Raw genomic sequence first — 22,164 nt, 5'->3', positions numbered from 1 at the left:
CACCCTGGACAACATGGCAAAACCCCGTCTCTACTAAACTACAAAAAAAATTAGCCGCGTATAGTGGCACACGCCTGTAATGCCAGCTACTTAGGAGGCTGAGGCGGGAGAATCGCTAGCGCCCGGGAGGCGAAGCTTGCAGTGAGCCAAGATCACACCACTGCACTCCAGTTTGGGTGACAGAGTGAGACTCCGTCTCAAAAAAAAAAAAAAAAAAAAAGGAAAGAAACACTAAATACAATATATGTACTTTTCTTGAACCCTGATTCAAACAAATCAATTGTTTAAGGAAAAATGAGGTAAGTGGGAAACTGTGAACATCGACTAGACTGTTGATTATATTAAGGAATTACTGCTGTTTTGGGGAGTGATAATAATGGTATTGTTGTCATACGTAAATAAAAGGGAATCCTATTTTTTTTAAGTCATTAGAACCAAAAGGTCTATAAAACAGCAAAGGGAGGTGGAATACAGAAACCAAGTCAGCTTTTTAGATTTTAAATTGAGTGTTGGATACATGGACGTCAGATGTATTATTCATTTTTGTACATTTTAAATACTTTATTATGAAAAGGATTGAAAAGTCAAATAATGCTACCTGGATGATTTCAGAGCTTTCTCCTTTCGGAGGTGCCACGTGGTTTCTGTCTGCAGCTGTCAGTGCAGAATCCAGAGAGGGGCTCCCTGAGCAGTTCCAGCTCCAGACAGAATCCTCCCTTCCCTCCACAGCTAACCGAGTGCTGGTGAGTTAGTCTCGCACACCCTGAAAGAGGACCACGTCAGTAACTGCTGGACTGTACAAGTCACTCACTGTCTTCAGGCACTCATTTACCTGGGGCCCACTGTGGCAAGACGGTTAAGAGCACAGGCTTTGGAGGTAAACAGACATGAGTTTGAATTCTAATTCTATCACTTAACGGTGGTATAACTTTAGGGCAAGTTTCTTACAATCTGTACCTTAGTTTCTCCATCTATAAAATGAAGATTCTAACAGTACCTTCCTCATAAAATCATTTTACAATTAAATGACAATGCATGTAGTATGGTAGCTAAAATATGAGCTGCTGTTTTTACATTATTGTTGTTACACACAGTAGTCCCCACCTTATCCATGGTTTCACTTTCCACAGTTTCAGTTACCTATGGTCAACTGCGGTCCAAAAATAGGTGAGTACACTGCTAAGACATTTTGATAGCAAGAGAGCCCATATTTACATAGCTTTTATTACAATATATTGTTACAAGTATTCTATTTTATTATTAGTGTTGTTAATCTCTTACTGCGCCTAATTTATAAATTAAACTTGACCGCAGGTATGTATGTATAGGAAAATGCAGAGTATATATAGGGTTGGTGCTATCCACAGTTTCAGGTATTTACTGGAGGTCTTGGAATGTATCCCCTGTGGATAAGCAGGGACTACTTTATATAAGTGGATTAGGGGCAGACTTGAGGGCCAGGCAGGCAGCAGAGTTTAAAATTTACTGGGAGAGGTGGTAGGCACTGGTAAGTGTCAGGCAGTAGAATAATAAACAAAAGCGGTATTTCAGGAATATGAGCCAAGCAATGGCCTCTACAGGATAGACTGGGTGTGTGACACTGGCCTCAAGAACACCATTATGGTGTATTTGTGGCAGCTTTTTTATTTTTTCAGCATTTTATATAGTGCTATTAATATAATTTGAAGCCTTGCTTTAGAAAACAGTGACCAGGTATGCAAGGCATAACTGTTCATCATAACAATTCTGAACTAGATTAGAATACTTACTATTCAGAATACTTATTGTTCAGAAATGACAGAAAAGCTGAAAAGTTTCCACATTGCAAGGGAGGGGAGGAAAGAACCAACTAGAAAGCAGGAGGACCTGGGGTGTGAGGCTGGGGAGGTAAGCATAACTCGGCACATCCATTGCAACATTTTCTGCTGATGGGGCAGGCTCATTTATCCTAAGAGAATCACCTCATGAAAACAATGCAGAATGCACGCTGGGCCCAGACCCACGGCTAGAATGTCAGTGCTGATTATTCTCTCCCAGTCCATGTGTTTGTCAGCAACACAAACATTCACATGCTACTTTCGGGAAAATGCAGCCTCCGCAGGAGGGGCTAGAACAGATGCAGAGAGCTAATTTCTCTGTGTCTGGGTGGATGGTTTCATTTGCAATGTCAAAGACAAAAATGGGGATTCTACTAGCCTGCTGAACCTATGCATTGAAAGGAAGCTAAGAGAGCTTTCTTCTCTCACCCCTCCCTTAGATGACCCTTCTCTGGATCACAGTGTGGCTTCTTTACAGGTTGATTCATCTTACAGATTCATCTGTTGAGGGCACATCAGGTACCAGACGCTGTTCGAGGTGGGCTTGGGCTATGAACAGGGAACAAAACAAAGATTCCTGCCCTTGAAGAATTTTCTCCTTGAGGAATTGGGAAGGCAGACGATCGTGTTTTAGAAAGTGACATCTGTTATGGCCAAACAAAAACAAAAACAAAAACAAAAAAACACACACAGTAGGGTACAGGAATGGGGAATTTCAGTTCCAACACCAAAGGACACTGGGCAAAAAAAAAAGGGCTGGGCACAGTGGCTCACGCCTGTAATCCCAGCACTTTGGAAGGCTGAGGCAGGCAGATCACGAGGGAGGAGTTCAAGACCTGCCTGGCCAACATGGGGAAACTCCGTCACTACTAAAAATACAAAAATTAGCCAGGCGTGGTGGTGCGTGACTGTAATCCCAGCTACTCGGGAGGCTGAGGCAGGAGAATTGCTTGAACCCAGGAGGCGGAGGTTGCAGTGAGCCGAGATGGCACTACTGCACTCCAGCCTGGAGGACAGAGCAAGACTCTGTCTCATTAAAAAAAAAGAAAAGAAAAAAAAGGATAGAGAGTGAGAAAGGAAGACATTGAATCTCCTCACCATAGGGATGCTCACCTATGAATTCTGTCACTTCCACACTGGCAAAAAGTGATTAGGGAAACAAAACAATTGTGATGGGGTTTTGTTGTCTTTTTTTTTTTTTTTTTTTTTTTTTTTTTGAGACAGGGTCTCACTCTGTTGCCCAGGCTGACATGCAGTGTTGCCAGCACGACTCACTGCAACCTCCACCTCCCAGGTTCAAGCAATTCTCTCACCTTGCCATCCCGAGTCGCTAGGACTACAGGCACATGCCACCATGCCCAGCTAGTTTTTGTATTTTTTGGTAGTGACGGAGTTTGGCCATGTTGTCCAGGCTGGTCTTGAACTCTTGAGCTCAAGTGATCCACCCGCCTTGGCCTCCTAAATTGCCGGGATTACAGGTGTGAGCCACCGCACGCGACCAGTGCTAGGTTTTCAGAGTCAAAAGAAAATAAATGACTATTTTCTCCATTCTGTTTATTTTCTGAAAGATTAAAACAACGTGGTCTAGATAAGGAAGGTGACAACCTGGGGGGACTGAACTGAAGCAAAGAGACCTCAAAAGTACTTCTCCCCTCCACACCCTTAAGCTAGTTTGGGGTCTGTTGGGCTTAGGGCTAGGATTGCTCCAAGTTCTGACAATGACTCTGGGCTGTTTGTACACGGAGGCTCCCTCAGGCATAAACTGTTCCAAGAGAGGAGCAAGTTATCACCCCACTGCTACAAGTTAATTATAAGTTTTCTATTGATTTTTCCCCCAGAGGGCCAATCAAAGCAAAATGAATATGAGTTAATGATCTAGCCCTGAAAATGGAGGGGTGATAGAAAATTATATAGTGCAATGTTAAGTGCCCTCTCCTCCTCAACATGCTCCCCCACCCCAATAAAAAACAGAGACAGAGAAATAACCAACATTTTAACAGGGGTTGGTGCTAAAAGGCAGGATTATAGATTTGCTTTTCTATATTTTACAAATGTTCTATAATAAAGAGGTATAATTTCTACAATTAGGAAAAAAAAAATGGCTAGTCTAAAAAGAAAGAGAAAGAGAAGAGCTGGCCATGAGAATTCACTGCCCAACACCCTAGCAGTTAGTGCTGCTAAACAGCTATCTGTGGCTCTACTGACGAGCCACCTCAATATTTCTTGAGATATAATTTAGTAAGATTTATGCCTGGAGTAAAGACTGATCCACAGAGTTAGGAAACTATAATTTTACATATCTTATATTTACAATCATGCTGACAACAAAAGTTATCATCCTGAGTATGGTTCTTTCTCTCATTTTTCACATCAGCTATTTAAATTCTGACTCTTAATGCCAGGAGGAAAACGCTGACCTAATGGTGAAACAAACTTGTACTGGAATCTTGGGATGCCTTCCATAAATTATATATGTCGGGTTAATAAATATCTTCAGCCTGAAACAAAGTCAGCATAGGGTTAGGATTTTGGTATACAGCCTTCCTGATGCCATCTTATTTCCTCAAGGACAGATCCTGAAAAGTACTTGGTAAGGCTTAATACCTATTTATGATGAAAACTCCCAGTAAACTAGGATTGAGGGTAATACCTTAAAATTTGATAAAGGTTACATACAAAACCTAAAACAAATATTATATGAAATAGGAAATCTTTAGACTCACTCTTTTTAAGACTGAGAACAAGACAAAGATGCCCATTAGTGTAGCAGCTGTTTTGACACAGTTCTAGAAGTCCTGGCCAATGCTGTAAGGAAAGAAAAATAAATAAGAAGTATAAGAACAGGAAAGGGCTGGGCATGGTGGCTCAGGCCTGTAATCCCAGCACTTTGGGAGGCCAAGGCACATGGATCATGAGGTCAGATCGAGACCATCCTGGCTAACATGATAAAACCCCATCTTTACCAAAAATACAAAAAAAATTAGCCAGGTGTGGTGGCACACACCGGTAACCCCAGCTACTCAGGAGGCTGAGGCAGGAGAATTGCTTGAACCCGGGAGGCAGAGGTTGCAGTGAGCAGAGATCAAGCCACTGCACTTCAGCCTGGGCGACAGAGCAAGACTCCGTCCCTCCCCAAAAAAAAAAAAAAGAACTGATGAAGCATGTATTTAGAGATTCAAGGGACATGATGTCTACAGTTAAAGGGGTCAGGGGAAAAAGCATACAAAGAAAACATACTCTTAGGACTCTTCTGTTAGTTTTAAATTATTTCCAAAATTATAAAAATGTCAAAAATGAGCTGAATAAACGGAAAGACACATTATATGCTCTTGGATGGAATGAGTTACTATTTCAGTGGCTCACACTTGTAATCCCAGCACACTTTGAGGTGGGAAGACCATTTGAGGCCAGGAGTTAAAGACCAGCCAGGGCAACAGAGTGAGACCTCATCTCTATTAAAACAACAACAACAACAAAAAAAAAACTTATAAAAATATTTAGTTGGGTGTGGTGGCTGCAGTGAGCTATGATCGTACCACTGTACTCCAGCCTGGGCAACAGAGGAAGACCCTGTCTTAAAAATAAAAAATAAAAAAAAAAGCAACACGGCACATAAAAAAATAAATAAATAAAATAAAAAAAGATGTTAACCCTCCTCAAATAATTTATAAACTCAATAAACTCCAATAAAAATTCCTCAAAAATATAATTTTTTGGCCAGGCACAGTGGCTCGTGCCTGTAATCCAAGCACTTTGGGAGGCCAAGGCAGGAGGATTGCTGGAGCCCAGGAGTTCAAGATCGGCCTGGACAAAAAAGGGTGACCCTATCGCTAAAAAAAATTACCAAAAAAAAAAAAAAAAATTAGCCAGGGATGGTGGCACATGCCTGTGGTCTCAGCTACTTGGGAGGCTGGGATGGAAGGATCATTTGAGCCTGGGAGGTTGAGGCTGCAGTGAGCCATGATGGTGCTATTGCACTCCAGCCTGGGTAACAGAGTGACACAAGGTCTCAAAAGGAAAAAAAAAAAAAAAAAAAAATATATATATATATATATATATATAAATATATATGTATGTATGTATATATAATGTTTGGGTAGCCTGGTAAACTTATCCCAAATTTTATATGAAAAAAATAAATTTTGGTCCAGGAAGAGCTAAATAAACTTTAAGATGAATGGCTTGCTGTGCCAGTCATTAGGACATACTACAAAGTCACTGTAATAAAATTAGAGCAATAAAAAAAATGAAGTAAGAACTGACAGACTAATGGAACAAAGTAAAGGCTTAGGGCCAGACAAGTGTATCCATGGAAACCATAAATGAGAAAGAGATACCGTAATTTCACAGAGGAAAGCATGGATTTTGTTGACATGTTAGAAAAACTGGGTCATTAAATGGAGAAAAATACGGCTGGATTCCTATCTAACACATGAAAATGTGGGCCCTAGAGAGATTAAAGTCACAGACATGACCTAGGGTTCAGGAAGAGTTCCTTAAACAAAACTCCAAAAACATAAACCACAAGTCAAAGAATTTATCTATTTAATTACATCAAAATTAAAAATATTTCTTGATCAAAGGATGGCAAAGACAAAATGAGAACTAAATGAGAAGATTTGATCACCAAATGACAAAATGCCCAAATGAGAAGACATCTGCAAAGTCTAAACATAACAGGGAATAAATACCTATATTTTAAAATCATTTCTGCAAGTCAACAGCAACAAAATAGATATCAACTCCAACAGAAAATGCCAAAGACATGAATAAGCAATTTACAGAGGAAGCTACCTGTATAAGAGATACTCAAAATCACTAGACATCAAAGAAATATAAATTAAACGACAAGATATCACTTTGTGCTTATGAGATTGAAAAACATGGAGAGCTGGAAAGAGGTGAGTGCTGGTGGAACATGAGGATATAGGAGTCCTCAAATATTAATACTTCCAGAGGCACAGAGACTGGGGCAGCCACTGTGGAAAGGCATCTGGCACTATTTAATCAAATTCAGTCTCTGCAAGCCTATAATCCAGCAATTCCACAGAAATATTATATAGCTTTGTAAGTAGACATGTAGGAAGATGTTCACTGCAGCAATATTTATGGTGTTAGGGAGTAGGAACAACTTGAGTATCCACAGAGAGCAGATAAAGCAAAACCAATGGATGCATACAGCATGGGGTACAACACAGCATTCCAAAGCAGAGAATCAGACACATAACAATATGGATGGATCTTAAAAACACTACTCAGAGTCCTGGCATCGTGGTTCACACCTGTAATCCCAGTACTTTGGGAGGCCAAGGCAGGTGGATCATCTGAGGTGAGGAGTTCGAGACCAGCCTGGCCAATATGGTGAAACCCCATCTCTACTAAAATACAAAAAAATTAGCTGGGCATGGTGGCGCATGACTGTAATCCCAGCTACTCAAGAGGCTGAGGCAGGAAATGGCTTGAACCCGGGAGGCCGAGGCTGCAGTGAGCCGAGATCTCGCCACTCTACTCCAGCCTGGGCAACAGAGTGAGACTCTCGTCTCAAAAGTCTCCAAAAACAAAAAACACTACATAAAGGAAAATGAATTACAGCATTATAAATCAAGATACATACACATAAAACATTCCCACTTTGCAAGCTCCTACGTAAACAAAGGAAACACATGCAATGCATTAAGAATGAACACCTGTGAGGCGTGAGATGAATGGGACAAGGGAATTCTACAACAAAACCAATCTTTTAGACTCCTTGCGTGTTATAAAAGAAAAACTCTTATGACCTACGATAAACACAGAATTGTTTCCTTCCCCAAAGTTCCCTATTTTCCAAACAACAAAAGCTACTCTGGTTGCCAGTTCTGTTGATGAGTAACAGCTTTTCATCCTTTTTCAATCAGGAAGGGAAAATTCAGGGATCAGCAAAGTACAAAAGGGATGAGCAGAGAATATTTACGAAACAGTGTTTTTGTTCTCATGACCTGACAACCTGACCGAAAAAGACCTGATTACCTCTTGATTTGGGATGATTCAGCTACAGGCAGGTTGGTGTCAAGTTTTCAGGTCATCTGAAGCAATTTACTTTCAGAACCTATTCCCACACAATCCTCTTGCCTCCCTGTAGAAATAATACCCTGCACTACTTGAAAACTTAAAATTCTTGAGCTTAGAGAGGGCCCAGTTATTTTACAGATGAGGAAACGAAGACTCAGGGAAGAATTATGATGTGAGTCACACAGCTCTAGCTTGAAAAGGTCTCCCTGACTCAGCCCTTGTCCTCCTCCTGTCTATTCTCAACCCAGCAGCCAGAGTTATCCTTTTAAAACATAAGTCATCATCAACTTCACTGTTCAAAGCTCTCCAATGGCTTCCCCCTCACTCAGTGTAAAGGCCAAAATCCTTACAATGACCTACACTGATGTGCCCTCCCCACTCCCACCCTCTCTCATCTGCTGCCACCTCCCCCCAACCCACATCCACACTGACCAGCCACCATGACCTTGCTGCCCCTAACATGCCAAGCATGCTCCTGCACCAGGGTCTGGAACATGTTCATCCCACTGCCTCCTGCTCACTTCATTTCCTTCCGGTCTCCCATCATGAGTTAGGCCAGGTATGGTGGCTCATGCCTGTAATCCCAGCACTTTGGGAGGCCAAGGTGGGTGGCTCGCTAGAGGCCAAGAGTTCCAGACCAGCCTGGGCAACATAGTGAAACCCCGCGTCTACTAAAAATACAAACAGTGGCCCGGCGTGGTGATACAAGCCTGTAGTCCCAGCTTACTCAGGAGGCTGAGATGGGAGGATCGCTTGAGCCCAGGAGGTTGAGGCTACAGTGAGCTGTGATCACGCCACTGCACTCCAGCCTGGGTGACAGAGCAAGACTCTGTCTCCAAAAAAAAAAAAAGTTATCTCAGTAGAGGCTTTATTTGACCCCTCTGTATAAAAAGTAAATCCCCTACCACACATATATACATACACACACACACACACACTTACCCTTTCCTGACTCTAAAGTTCTCCATAGCATTATGATCCTTTGACCTATACATTCACATATTTGTCTGTCTCCACCCGATTAGAGTGTGTCTGTTCCACGAGGGCTTAGTCTGTTTTGTTCAAACTGGTTCCCCCTCCCAGCACCCACAGCATACACAAGTGCTCCCCCGACCCCGGCACACACAGGTGCCCCCCACAAGCACATACAGCTGTTCCCCCTCCGGCACACACAGGTGCCCACCCTCTCAGCACACACAGGTGCTCAGTGAGAATGTGTTCAGTGAATAAACAAGTAAGGACCAAAAGCCATGCCTTCAGACTCCTCACACAATGCCCTATGTGCCTGCCCTCAAGTGCTTGTTCAGTTCTTGGTGGTCACGTCCTTCAGTCAGAAGAAAAGATCTAGAAATCTAAAAATGAAATAATACATTTTAGCTACTCTATTTCACCTCCCACAGCTGCCTTTCATAGCAGGGAGGATAAAATACACAACTAAAAGTTAACACCTTGGTTTGTTTAACGGCTCTTTCATTAACGAGCTCATTTCACTGCTGCTACTTAAGAACTTTCTGCCTTTCCAGGCAAGAAACTAATATCTCATAATTAACTCCTGACCAACAAGACTAAGTTAACCAATCTTGAAAATTAGCTTATTCAGATGTTTTCCAGAGTGGGTATAATAAGAAACTATTTCATATTAATTGAACTGGTGTTGCAAAACTTTCCAGAAGTATTCTGAATGAATTCTAAGGATGCTTTGGCAGATGATCAAGCACATTCGAGAATTTCACAGGAGATAATCTCGTAATAATACCATGTTGTAGGTAATCCATTAGCTGACTCTAGAAACGACAGAATACTAAACCTAGAAAACAAGCCAAAAGCCAGGCTCAGTGGCTCACGCCTGTAATCCCAGCATTTTGGGAGGCTGAGGCAGGCAAATCACCTGAAGTCAGGAGCCAGAAAAGAGGCAGAGATTGATGGAACGTAGAGGGAAATGCCCTGCCTTGGGGCTGCAAGACAAATAAATAACTGGTGCATATGTAAACAGATCGTTTATGAAGATTATTATCTCAGCCAAAAAATACACAATATGAACACTGTATAAAAGTCAACTTATCACATTCTCTGAGTCAGACTGTTCTTGGCTTATTGCAAAAGTTATCAGTGGCACTGCACGAATCCCGTTCCCAAGCCAGACTTGAGCTACTCTCCACCCTCCAGAAATCACTCCATTGCAGCCTCTGAATTTAAGTGAATTTAACACGTAAGTATCTGCAATTTGAAAAGTCACTTTTCACTTATTTTAGCCCAACCCTGATAAAGTGACTGAGAGAACTGAGAATAATAATGAACTTGAAGATTCGCTATGCCCCATTATGCAGAATTCTAAAAAACTTTTCTTCTTAAAACATTTTTGTTGTCACAATGAGTGACGTGTTTCAAGTTAACATGTAAAATTGGAGAACTCTGGAGACAGAAGAGGACCTTAGAGATCCTTTAATTCAATATTTTAGAGAAAAATGGGTAAAGGATAAACTAACTTGCTCATCACCGTGACGGTATTCATGCTGTGAAAGTAATAAACGCAACACCAACTGAGAAATGATCCCCGAATGCTGTCAGGTACTTCAGTCTTGCAAAAACTACTACAGAATAATCAGTCCTGCTCATCCCTTTAACTCAGCTATGTAAACAAGCAGAGCTAGACTATGCTCAAACCCTAAATATTAGCGTTAACACTCGCCTGCCACATACTACAGCATCATTAGTTATGAAAGTGTTTTAATACAAGATCTTCATATTTGTGTAAAAGAATTACTATAAAACAGACCTAAAGGCAAGTTACCCATATTCCAGAATAAGTGAGTGCCAAAAATATTCACCCTTCATTACAGTACAAATGAGATAGGCAGTAATAATGAGACTGCATTTAAAGTTGTTATTGCACTTAAAATTTAAGTCTCTACTCCTCATTTGCATCAGGCCCCGGCCTGTTTGGTAACCTCAATATTCCTTTACTAAAGTGACGGCATCACCACCCTTTGAGACACTGATGCCCGGTGGACATCTGTGCCTGCAGCAGGAACGCGGGTGTCCACGGGTTTCTACAAAACTCCACCATCACCAAAGCTGCATCTCCAGCTGAACAGGTCTAAACCTTGCTTCGGAAGCCATCTGTCCTTGTCTCCCTGACACAGAATCACGGCCTCCTATGCCGTAAGGCTCCGAGCATCTGTAAAATAAGGGGGGTGGACTAATGCTGAATTCTTTTTCCAGCTCTCAAAATTCCGCCTCATTGCTGGAGTGGCAGGGCGGTGCAGAGAAAGAGCCCTGGGCTTGACACCGCTTGAAAAGCCCACGTTCGCATCGCTCTGACCACCCCTCCAACTCCCGGGGACTACAGGAGTGCAAGGGGGCCCGCGGAGCCCCACTGTCCCTCGCGGGCTCCTGGCCCACCGAGCGCAGCGCCGCCGCGGGGAAGGGGCCGATACAGGCCTAGCCGCGAGGCGAGGCGCGTCTCTCGGGGTGCGGGTCCCCTCCGCCCGCGGCCCCCGACCGCGACCCACGCTCCCCGCCCGGCCCCCGCCCGGCTCCGGCCTGGCCCGGCCTCTGACCTGCTTTCCGCCGCCCGGCGGTCCCTCGGCGCGGCAGGCAGTTGCAGCCGCCCGTCCCCGGCCCGCTGTCACCTCCGCCCCTGGAAGCGGCGGGCGGGTCGATCCCGTGTGAGTCAGCGCGCCGCCCCGCCTCCCGCTCAGGCTTCCGCCTCTGCAGGCGCGGTCCGCGCGGCCCCGGGGGCGCCAAGCTCCGCTGCCAGCGCGCCCACCTCCCCGGCGCCCGCCCCCGCGCTCGCGCCCCCTGGCGGCCGGCCCGGCCCTGCTCGCCTCGCGACGCCAGAGGGGCGACGCTCCCAGAACGGCCACCGGGGAAACTGAGGCACGGGGGCTCCCCCCCGCCGCAGCGCGCCGACACGGCTCGTCCGGCCTCGGCCTCACGCAGTCCTACGTGCAGCCCCGGCTGCGGACAAGTTCCTCCCCTCTTGCTGTTCCCCCACTCCCGACACCACCCTCCAACCTAGAAAAAAGTCAAAATTCCATTCAGAGAAGTCCAACTCGATTCCTGTCTGCGTGTGATGCTGTCCTCTTTGCTACCCCGAGGCAGTTTCCCTTATTATGCCACACAATACTCGCTGGGGTTCGCCTCTATCTGTCCCATTTTTTTCTGAGGAAAGTCTCTCAGGACATCTTTGAGAATTTGAGAGCAAGAAATGACAGAAAGCAAGAACTGGGCAGGGCTGAGAGAACTCCTCCAACTCAGTTTCTGAATCCCCGCAGTATTCCCGTTGTTTGTTAAAGATCACGAAGTTACACGACTTGGCTATGTTGCTGGATTGCTGCGCCTCAAGTTTCTGGAATCTACCTAGGTGATTCTGAAGAAGGCGGCGAGTCTATCACTGTGCATGCACAACAAAAATAAATATTTCACAAATCTCATCCCATACTGTATATGTTTCTCCTTTCCTTTGCTTTTTAAAAACTTGTGGTTAAATATACATCACATGAAATTTACCATTTTAATCCTTTTTAAGTGTACAGTTCAGTGGCATTAAGTACATTGACATTGTTCTGCAACCATCACCACCATCCAGCTCCAGAACTTTTTCATCTTCCCAAACTGAAACTGTACCCGTTAAACACTAACTCCTCATTCTCCAGCCCCTGGTAACCATCATTCTACTTTCTGTCTCTATGATTACTCTGGATACCTCATATAAGTGGGATTACACAATATTGTCCTTTTGTGAGTGGCTTATTTCACCTAGCATAATGTCTTCAAAGTTCACCCATGTTGTAGCATGCATTAGAATATCCTTCCTTTTGAAGGCTGAATAATACTCAGTTGTACGTATATAACATCTTTGGTTTATCCCATCTTTCCGTGGACATTTGGGTTGTTTGTACCTTTTGGCTGTGGTGAATAATGCTGCAATGAACATGGGGGTACAAATATCTGAGCCCCTACTTTCAATTCTTCTGGGTATATATCCAGAAGAATTGCTGGATCATGTGGTAATTCTATGTTTAATTTTTTGAGAAACCACCATACTATTTTTTTCCTTTGCTTTTTGAAGCATGTTAACACTGTAAAGAGAACATTTTGTAGTAAAATATCAACGTTCTGAGAGTCATTAAAATTCTTAGCAAATGGTTCATTTGCCTGTAAAACTGACTTTTCGGCAGATCACGAGGTCAAGAGAACGAGACCATCCTGGTCAACATGGTGAAACCCTGTCTCTACTAAAAATAAAAAATTAGCTGGGCATGGTAGCGGGTGCCTGTAGTCCCAGCTACTCAGGAGGCTGAGGCAGGAGAATCACTTGAACCCGGGAGGTAGAGGTTGCAGTGAGTTGAGATCGCGCCACTGCACTCCAGCGTGCTGACAGAGCAAGACTCCATCTCAAATAAATAAATAAATAAATATTTTAAAACAAGTGACTTTTCTTTCCTCAAGAAAGTAATTAACATTGCAAATCTATTGTCTTTATTTTTGGATAATGTTATTAGCCAAAATAACAATAACTTATTATTCAGTTACCTACAATTTTGTTTTCTGTGGATGTAGCTTTCTAATGTTGTTTGGAGCCAAGTATGCCATATGAAATTCAGATGAAAAATCAAGCATTTCATTTTATTTATTTATTTTTTTCGCCACGTTGGTCAGGCTGGGCTTGAATTCCTGACCTCAGGTGATCCACCCTCCTCGGCCTCCCAAAGTACTGGGATTACAGGCATGAACCACCGTGCCCAGCCTGGGGATCAGAGTTTTTTGTTTTTTGTTTTTTGAGACGGAGTCTTGCTCCGTCTCCCAGGCTGAGTGCAGCGGCGTGATCTTGGCTCACTGCAAGCTCCGCCTCCCGGATTCCCGCCATTCTCCTGCCTCAGCCTCCCGAGTAGCTGGTACTACAGGCGCCTGCCACCACACCTGGCTAATTTTTTTTGTATTTTTGTAGTAGAGACGGACTAGCACCGTGTTAGCCAGGATTGTCTGCATCTCCTGACCTTGTGGAGTTTTTAAAGATAATTTGGCTGGTAGGGTCTTGAGAAGTGGGGAGTGCTGATTGGTCAGGTTGGAGATGGAAACATAGGGGGTCAAAATGAGGTTTTCTTGCTGTTTTCTGCTCCTGGGTGCAATGCAGAACTGGGGGAGCCAGATTACCGGTCTGGGTGGTGTCAGCAGATCCGTCAAGTGCAGGGCCTGCAAAAGATCTCAAACACTGATGTTAGGTTTTGCAATAGTGATGTTATCCCAGGAGCAATTTGGGAGGTTCAGGCTCTTGAAGTCAGAGGCTGCATGACCCCTAAACTGTAATTTCTTTTTTTTTTTTTTTTTTTTTTTTTTGAGACGGAGTCTCAGTCTACTGCCCAGGCTGGAGTGCAGTGGTGCAATCTTGGCTCACTGCAACCTCCACTTCCTGAGTTCAAGCGATTCTCGTGCCTCAGCCTCCCTAGTGGCTGAAATTACAAGCATGCACCACCACATCCAGCTAATTTTTGTATTTTTAGTAGAGATGAGGTTTCACATTGTTGGCCAGGCTGGTCTCAAACTCCTGGCCTCAAGTGATCCATCCACCTCAGTCTCCCAAAATGCTGGGATTACAGGTGTAAGCCACCGCTCCCAGCCTTAAACTGTAATTTCTAATCTTGTAGCTAATTTGTTAGTCCTGCAAAGGCAGACTGGTCCCCAGGCAAGAAGCGGGTCTTTTTGGGAAAGGGCTATTATCAATTTGTTTCAGAGTCATGAACTGAATTCTTTCCCAAAGTTAGTTCAGCCTATGTCCAGGAATGAACAAGGACAACTTAAAGGTTAGAAGCAAGATGGGGTCAGTTAGGTCTGCTTTCTTTCACTTCATAAGTTCCTCAGTTGTCATTTTGCAAAGGTGGTTTTATAGTTTTCATTTATCAATGGATTCTTACTGTACATTCGTGATGTAACAGGCATTGTGCTAGGTGTTTGGCATTCAGGCTGACCAACACAGACAAGATCCTTGCCTTCATGGAGCTCCCATTCTACAGTAGGGTAACAGACAATAAAGAAATAAACAAATGATAATCCAGACAATCATGGGGTGTAGTTGAGTGTTATGAAGGAAACAAACCAACTGATGAGATAGATTAGATCATAGAGAATTAAAGCCTAGTGCCCTAGGCATTTGTTGTATGTAATGAGTTAACTTCTCTCCTATGCAATGTTGGGGCTTAGAAACCAATACCCTAAAATAGGGTGCTTTGTACATGTTGAGCTGAAAAAGCAGCCTCAAGGTCTCTCTCAATCTCCCCCCACCTGCCCCTCTTCACTCTCTCTCCCAAAGCATAGTATTCTCTGAAGTTTCCTCATCTGTCCAAAGTCCTGACCTACCAAAGAAAAACAATTATCTCTGGTCTCTTTCCTGAGTTTTAATTAACTGAACCCACATTGCGAGAAGGAAGACCAAAGTCTGTCAATAAACCTGGACAGACTTTTGTCACAAACCATTGTCTGGTCTGCAGGCCCAACAGACTTTGTCCCAGACCATTGGAAGTTCCTCAGGTTCATTGAATTCTCCCTAGTAATCATTTATTGCCCTCAATAGAATTCCTCTTCTTCGCCCTCCCATAACCTGTTTTGCCAGCATCCAAGCCACCATTTTTTCTGTAGCCTCAAGATGGTACGTAAGCTTCTGCACCCCATTGGGGGGTTGGTCTTCCGGGTCACATAAAACTATTGTCAAACAGATGCGTATGCCTTTTCTCCAATTAATCTGCCTTTTGTGACTTGATTTTTCAGCAAAACTTCAGAGGGCGAAGAGGAAGTTCACCTGACCCCAACAGCAACCAGAACGGTACAAGTTATACTCAGTCCTTGAAAGAACTAAGAAGACAATTCACTCCACACAGCTTCTATGTCATGTGGTTTAGATAAGGAATCTAGGCTGATAGAGGCCAAAGTGAGGGATGGGAACCTTCTCTGAATATAGAGATAGTTGGGGAAATCCCCTCTGGGGATGTAACATTTACCTGAAACTTGAATAATGAGAAAGAATCAAGCTGGACGTGGTGGCTCAAGCCTGTAGTCCCACGATCTGCAGTAAGCCGTGATGGCACCACCGCACTCCAGCCTGTGTGACAGAGTGAAACCCCATCTCAAAAAAAGAAAGAATCAGCCATGTAAAGAGCTCTTCAGGCAGGAGAAACTGCAGGTGCAAAATCTTGAAGTAGACAACCATCTAGTAAGTTTCAGAAACACAAAATAAGCCATGTGAACAAGGGAGGCAGTTTTATGAGATGAGATTAGAAAACAAACAGGGCCAGATGTAGTGTCACGCATCTGTAATCCCAGCTACTTTGGAGGGTGAGGTGAGAGGCTCACTTGAGCCCAGAATTTCAAGATTGCACCACATTATGATTGTGCCTGTGAATAGCCACTGCACTCCAGCCTGGGCAACATAGCAAGACCCTGTCTCTTAATAATAAGAAGAATATCTTTTTTTTTTCTTTTTTTTTGAGATGGAGTCTTGCTCTGTCACCCAGGCCGGAGTGCAGTAGTGCGTGCAATCTTGGTTCACTGCAACCTCTGCCTCCTGGGTTCAAGTGATTCTCCTGCCTCAGCCTCCCAAGTAGCTGGGATTACAGGCATGCGCCACCACACCCGGTTAATTTTTGTATTTTTAGTAGAGATGGGGCTTCATCATGTTGGCCAGACTGGTCTTGAACTCCTGACCTCAGGTGATTCACCCTCCTCAGCCTCCCAAAGTGCTGGGATTACAAGCATGAGCCACCGCACACGGCCAAATAATAACTATCTAACAAACAGTATGTAGGTCATTCCTGGTTTGGTGAGCCATGGTAAAGAGATTGATTTTTGTGATAAGTTGATGTATTGAGACATGATTAAAATATCCCCAAATGAAGGGACTGAAATGAAAAAAACCAAACGAGATAAATGTGTGTGGAACTGCCTTGTTAACAATAAGGATTGTATCTGTATACGTCATATTAAAACTAAAAAGTACATTGTTTTTCCCCCTTGAATAATCCTCAATAAACCAAAACACAGAATGGCTCAATTCACATTTTGATTCATCTAATTGATTAAAACTATTTGGGTGTGTCATCCTTTGAGCTCTTGTCTGAACTGAAATCCAACCTGTCAGGATATACTGTAACTGAAGTTCTATCATGGTTATTAGGGGCTGCACCATGAACTAACAGTTTGGCATGGCTTGGCCCCATATCAAAGGCAACTCCCTCTGGCTTCCCCCCACAATGCACCATGTCACAGCCATAAGCTATTGTTTGCAATGGCAAGCAGATGAGAGTAGCGAGCTGCTGAAACTAATCAAAGCTGGCCTTGCTCATGCCATGTCAGCTAACCATTCATCCTGGAATAGCCAGGGGACCAAATTCCAGGGCAGTGGGGAGGAGGGGATGTATAGATAAAATACTGTTAATATATGCTTATTTCTATTATTAAAGAAGATGTGATCCAACAACCTAGTGATAGAACATGGAAGACATAGGTTTGCATCCTAAAATGTCAGACATCACATGGAAATACTAACAACTATTCATCAAAATGTTGACACAATGCACCTTGGAGTCCCATGGCCAAGGTTCAGAACGGTGAGAATTCAAGTTGAAAAGAGATCGACAGAGGAAGATTGGTGATCAGATCTCACAGGGAAAAGGAGAAGTCAGGATGATGGTTTTCTTTTCTTTTTTTTTTTTTTTTTTTTTTTTGAGACGGAGTTTCGCTCTTGTTGCCCAGGCTGGAGAGCAATGGCGCGATCTCGGCTCACTGCAACCTCCGCCTCCCGGGTTCAAGCAATTCTCCTGCCTCAGCCTCCCAAGTATCTGGGATTACAGGCGCCCACTACCACACCCGGTTAATTTTTCTATTTTTAGTAGAGATGAGGTTTCACCTCGTTGGCCAGGCTGTTCTCGAACTCCTGACCTCACCTCAGGTGATCCACCTGCCTTGGCCTCCCAAAGTGCTGGGATTACAGGCGGAGCCACCACACTCAGCCAAGTCAGGATGGTTTTCACAGAGGGCATCTGTCTGGTGGACTTGAACTAGGACAAGGCCAACTCCTAGAAGACAACAGAGGCTATTTGGTTTCATTTAGGGATAGACCCTGGTTGGCAAGAGTAAGACCAGGTCTTGTTTTGTTCTTCCTAGAAGAGAACAGACCCTATAAGAAAGCTTCTGCATTCTAAAGAAAAGACTGTATGTTTATCTTCAGGGCTGTTCTTAATATATTGATATACTGATGCCTAGGGACTCCTCTTCCTATCTACTTGCAGAAGCTTGAATTGGTTTACTGGAAAACAGAGAATTATTTCACACTCAGAAGTAAAAACCATGGCTGGGCGCGGTGTCTCACACCTGTAAGCCCAGCACTCTGGGAGGCTGAGGCGGGTGGATCACTTGAGGCCAAGAGTTCAAGACCAGCCTGGCCAACATGCTGAAACCCTGTCTCTACTAAAAATACAAAACTTAGCCGGGCATGGTGGCCCGTGGCTGTAATCTCAGCTACTTGGAAGGCTGATGGGTGAGATGCACCTCCCTCAAACCTTGCTACAACATTAGTAATGTACCAATGTCTGACATTAAAAAAAAATTATTGGCTTGTAAAATAAAAGCCTTCTATAAACTACAGTGTGTTTCAAATACTATATTTGAATATTTTTAAAAAGAACAAAATTGTGGTCACTTTATTTCTTCGTTTATTTATTCTTCATCTGATTCCAGAAAGGATTTAAGGAAACTCACTCAATTCCTTTGATCTAGTGCCCGGGATGGACTTCATCCCAAAGGGCTCACATGGGACAATCTAAAAGGAAGTCAAAGATGCCTTTTCTCCCTCCTCCTGTGGGGTGAACATGGATCCAAGGGGTGACTTTCTTTGCCAAAGTAGGGGGATCACCTGAGTTCAGGAGTTTGAGATCAGCCTGACCAACACGGTGAAACACCGTCTCTACTAAAAATACAAAATATACTTGAGCATGGTGGTGCACACCTGTAATCCCAGCTACTCAGGAGGCTGAGGCAGGAGAATCGCTTGAACCTGGGAGGCAGAGGTTGCAGTGAGCCGAGATTGTGCCACTGCACTCCAGCCTGGGCAACAGAGTAAGATTCCATCTCCAAAAAAATAAAATAAAATAAGGGCCAGGCACGGTGGGGCACGCCTGTAATCCCAGCACTTTGGAAGGCCAAGGTGGGTGGATCACCTGAGATCAGGAGATCTAGACCAGCCTGACCAATGTGGTGAAAACCTGTCTCTACTAAATACAAAAAAATTAGCCGGGTGTGGTGGCGCATGCCTGTAATCCCAGCTGCTTGGGAGGCTGAGGCAGGAGAATTGCTTGAATTCGGGAGGCAGAGGTTGCAGTGAGCTGAGATTGTGCCATTGCACTCCAGCCTGGGCAACAAGAGCGAAACTCCATTTAAAAATAAAAATAAGAATAAATAAAAACAAATTAACTAAAAGAGAGCATTCTGAATGTTTTCACCACAAAGAAGTAATAAATATTTGAGATGATGGATTTGCTAATTACTCTGATTTGCTAATTATACAATGTATACATATATTGTACCTCATAAATATGTACAATTATTATGTCAATGAAAGATAAATAAAACAGAAAAAAAGTCACAGTAAAATCAAAATGATGCTTAAATTCAACAAAATTATAATTCTGTTTTGTTGTTTTGTCCACAACCGTCATTCCTCTTTTTTTTTTTCTTTTTGAGATGGAGTCTCGCTCTGTTGCCCAGGCTGGAGTGCAGTGGCATGATCTCCACTCACTGTAACCTCTGCCTCCCATGGTCAAGTGGTTCTCCTGCCTCAGCCTCCCAAGTAGCTGGGATTACAGGCATGTGCCACCACGCCGGGCTAATTTTTCTATTTTTAGTAGAGACGGGGTTTTGTTATGTTGGCCAAGCTGGTTTCGAATTCCTCACCTCAAGTGATCTGCCTGCCTTGATCTCCCAGGGGTTTTTTGTTTTTGTTTTAATGGGAAACAACTCATCTATACTCGCAACCCCCCATATTTCCATTCCAGCACCCAGAAGTGATCATATGACCCCAGACTGACCAATCAGAGTCACTGTGATAGTTTTAGAGATAGGCACATAATCCAGTTTGTGCTATTGAGATTCATGCTCAAGAATCAATAGTTTGTTGCTAAACTGTGTTAAATGATATTTATAGGAGGCCATTGGGTGGAACTGAGCTCTTGCACTAGGCTTAACAGATAAAACCAAAATGGAGTTACTCATACTGAAGTTTCCACCAAGCCAAAACTAAGCTATTTATCTGATCTTCCAAGAAATCAGGCAAGAAAAAGGTAATAGCCAAATCCCCAAACAGGCCTGTTTTGGGAAGCATGATGAGGCGGCCCCCTCTGCTTTAACCTTTATAAGGAAAGTAACTTTGTAACAACCAATCAGTTTGTGTTCTGTTTCTACATTCTTCAGCCCTTTTCTGCCTATAAAGTCAAATTTCTCTGCTCATCTGAACACTCATTCTATCTTATAGAATGAGTTGTTGCCCAATTCTAGAATTGCAAATAAAAGCCAATTCGATCTTTAATCTAAATTTGTTGTAATTTTGTCTTTTGATAGCTGAGAGAAGATAAGCTAAAAGGAGCTGTTGTTCACCTTGCCTCATGGAGAGAGACTATGTGAGAATGAAGTCACTACTGAAGACAATGAAATCAAGAAATGGAGAGAGATTCCATACCACCTAACTTAGGCACCTCAATCCAGCTATGTCTGAAATCCTTACATGAAAATTTTTAGTTATATGCCACTAAAGGTCTCATCTTTAAGCTACTGGCTCAATATGCCAGTCTAAGATGGAAGATTTACTATTCCCTAGTAAGATGAGAAAAATTTCATTTACAAGACTTCTTTATTCTGAGATTATATCTTTCCTAATTTTTGGTGTTAAAGTATTTACGAATTGATGGTGATAGTGGATAACAATTATATTTTACCAATAGTCCTTAATAGAAAATTAGAAAGTTAGTCCAAAATAGAAAGTAGCCAGGCATGGTGGCTCCTGCCTGTAGCCCCAATACTTTGGGAGGCTGAAGGAGGAGGATCACATGAGCTCAGGAGTTCAAGACCAGCCTGGGCAAGATGGTGAAACCCCATCTCTACAAAAAATTTAAAAATTAGCCAGGCATAGTGGTACATGCCTGTAGTCTCAGTTACTCAGGAGGCTGAGACAGGAGGATCACTTGAGCCCAGGAGGCCAAGGCTGCTGTCAGCTGTGATTGTGCCACTGCACTCCAGCCTGGGCAACAGAACAAGACCCTATCAAAAAAAAAAAAAAAAAAAGAAAGTTGGTGGGCCTTTATCTATCCTTCCATTAAAAAAAAATTAGGTCATTTTGTAGGTCATAAGCATGACGATTGAGTTTTCATGCTCATGCGTGAGATGCACCTCCCTCAAACCTTGCTACAACATTGGTAATGTACCAATGTCTGACATTAAAAAAAAATTATTGGCTTGTCAAATAAAAGCCTTCTATAAACTACAGTGTGTTTCAAATACTATATTTGGATATTTTTAAAAAGAACAAAATTGTGGTCACTGTATTTCTTCGTTTATTTATTCTTCATCTGATTCCAGAAAGGATTTCAGGAAACTCACTCAATTCCTTTGATCTAGTGCCCAGGATGGACTTCATCCCAAAGGGCTCATATGGGACAATCTAAAAGGAAGTCAAAGATGCCTTTTCTCCCTCCTCCTGTGGGGTGAACATGGATCCAAGGGGTGACTTTCTTTGCCTCCTCCCTGAGACTGCAGGGGGAGGCAGGCAGAGTAACAGCAGAAACAAGCAGTGCTTGTTCTGTTTTGCTTTTCCCCAGGCTGCTGGCCTCCTATCCCTTAATGGCTCCAGGCCCTCCTTCTTAGGTGATGCTACACCCCACCTGCAGCAGGGCCTGGTGGGGTGGGGGTGAAGGGGTGCAGGAAGTATGTGAACAGAATGAAGGTGGGAGAAAGAAAGATTCACGAGTAGCAGTGTGGGGAGGATCATCAAGTGGTGAGGGAAAGAATAAGAGACAGTAGGGGTAGGGGGAAGCCTTTATAAATAGTGATATTTAACTTCTGGGAGGAGGGAGAGAAGTGATGTTTGCTTAGGCATTTGCTCAGGGGGAATGTTTACCGTTAAACCCAGAATGCAGTTAGTGTTAAAGTAGAAATGAAGCTGCATTCCAGGCAGGAGGTGGGCATGATGGAGAGCAGGGTGTGTGCTGAGAGTGTGTGTATGAGAGAAATTGTGGTACCACATGTGTAAAGATGA

At 43.4% G+C, this 22,164-nt stretch overlaps 1 protein-coding gene and 1 non-coding gene across 2 annotated transcripts in view; one reads left to right on the top strand and one right to left on the bottom strand.

Moving 5' to 3' along the window:
• The window catches only part of DNMBP (dynamin binding protein), a 129,743-nt gene extending 118,202 nt beyond the window's left edge, over positions 1-11,541 (bottom strand). Inside the window, exon 1 of the mRNA XM_030808576.1 lies at positions 11,429-11,541. The gene's annotated coding sequence lies outside the window, so the exon portion shown is untranslated. The remainder of the gene's footprint in view (positions 1-11,428) is intronic.
• Positions 11,542-21,240: 9,699 nt separating this feature from the next.
• On the top strand, positions 21,241-21,346 carry LOC115834591. The gene has a single exon (XR_004029530.1). It is a non-coding gene; the product is annotated as a small nucleolar RNA U13 (small nucleolar RNA).
• Positions 21,347-22,164: the final 818 nt, after the last annotated feature.

Source organism: Nomascus leucogenys, chromosome 3 (genome assembly GCF_006542625.1).
Source record: "Nomascus leucogenys isolate Asia chromosome 3, Asia_NLE_v1, whole genome shotgun sequence".
In the NCBI taxonomy this organism is placed as follows: Eukaryota; Metazoa; Chordata; class Mammalia; order Primates; family Hylobatidae; genus Nomascus; species Nomascus leucogenys.
Note: the sequence above shows the minus strand (reverse complement) of the source record. Positions and strands in the feature narration are given on the sequence as shown.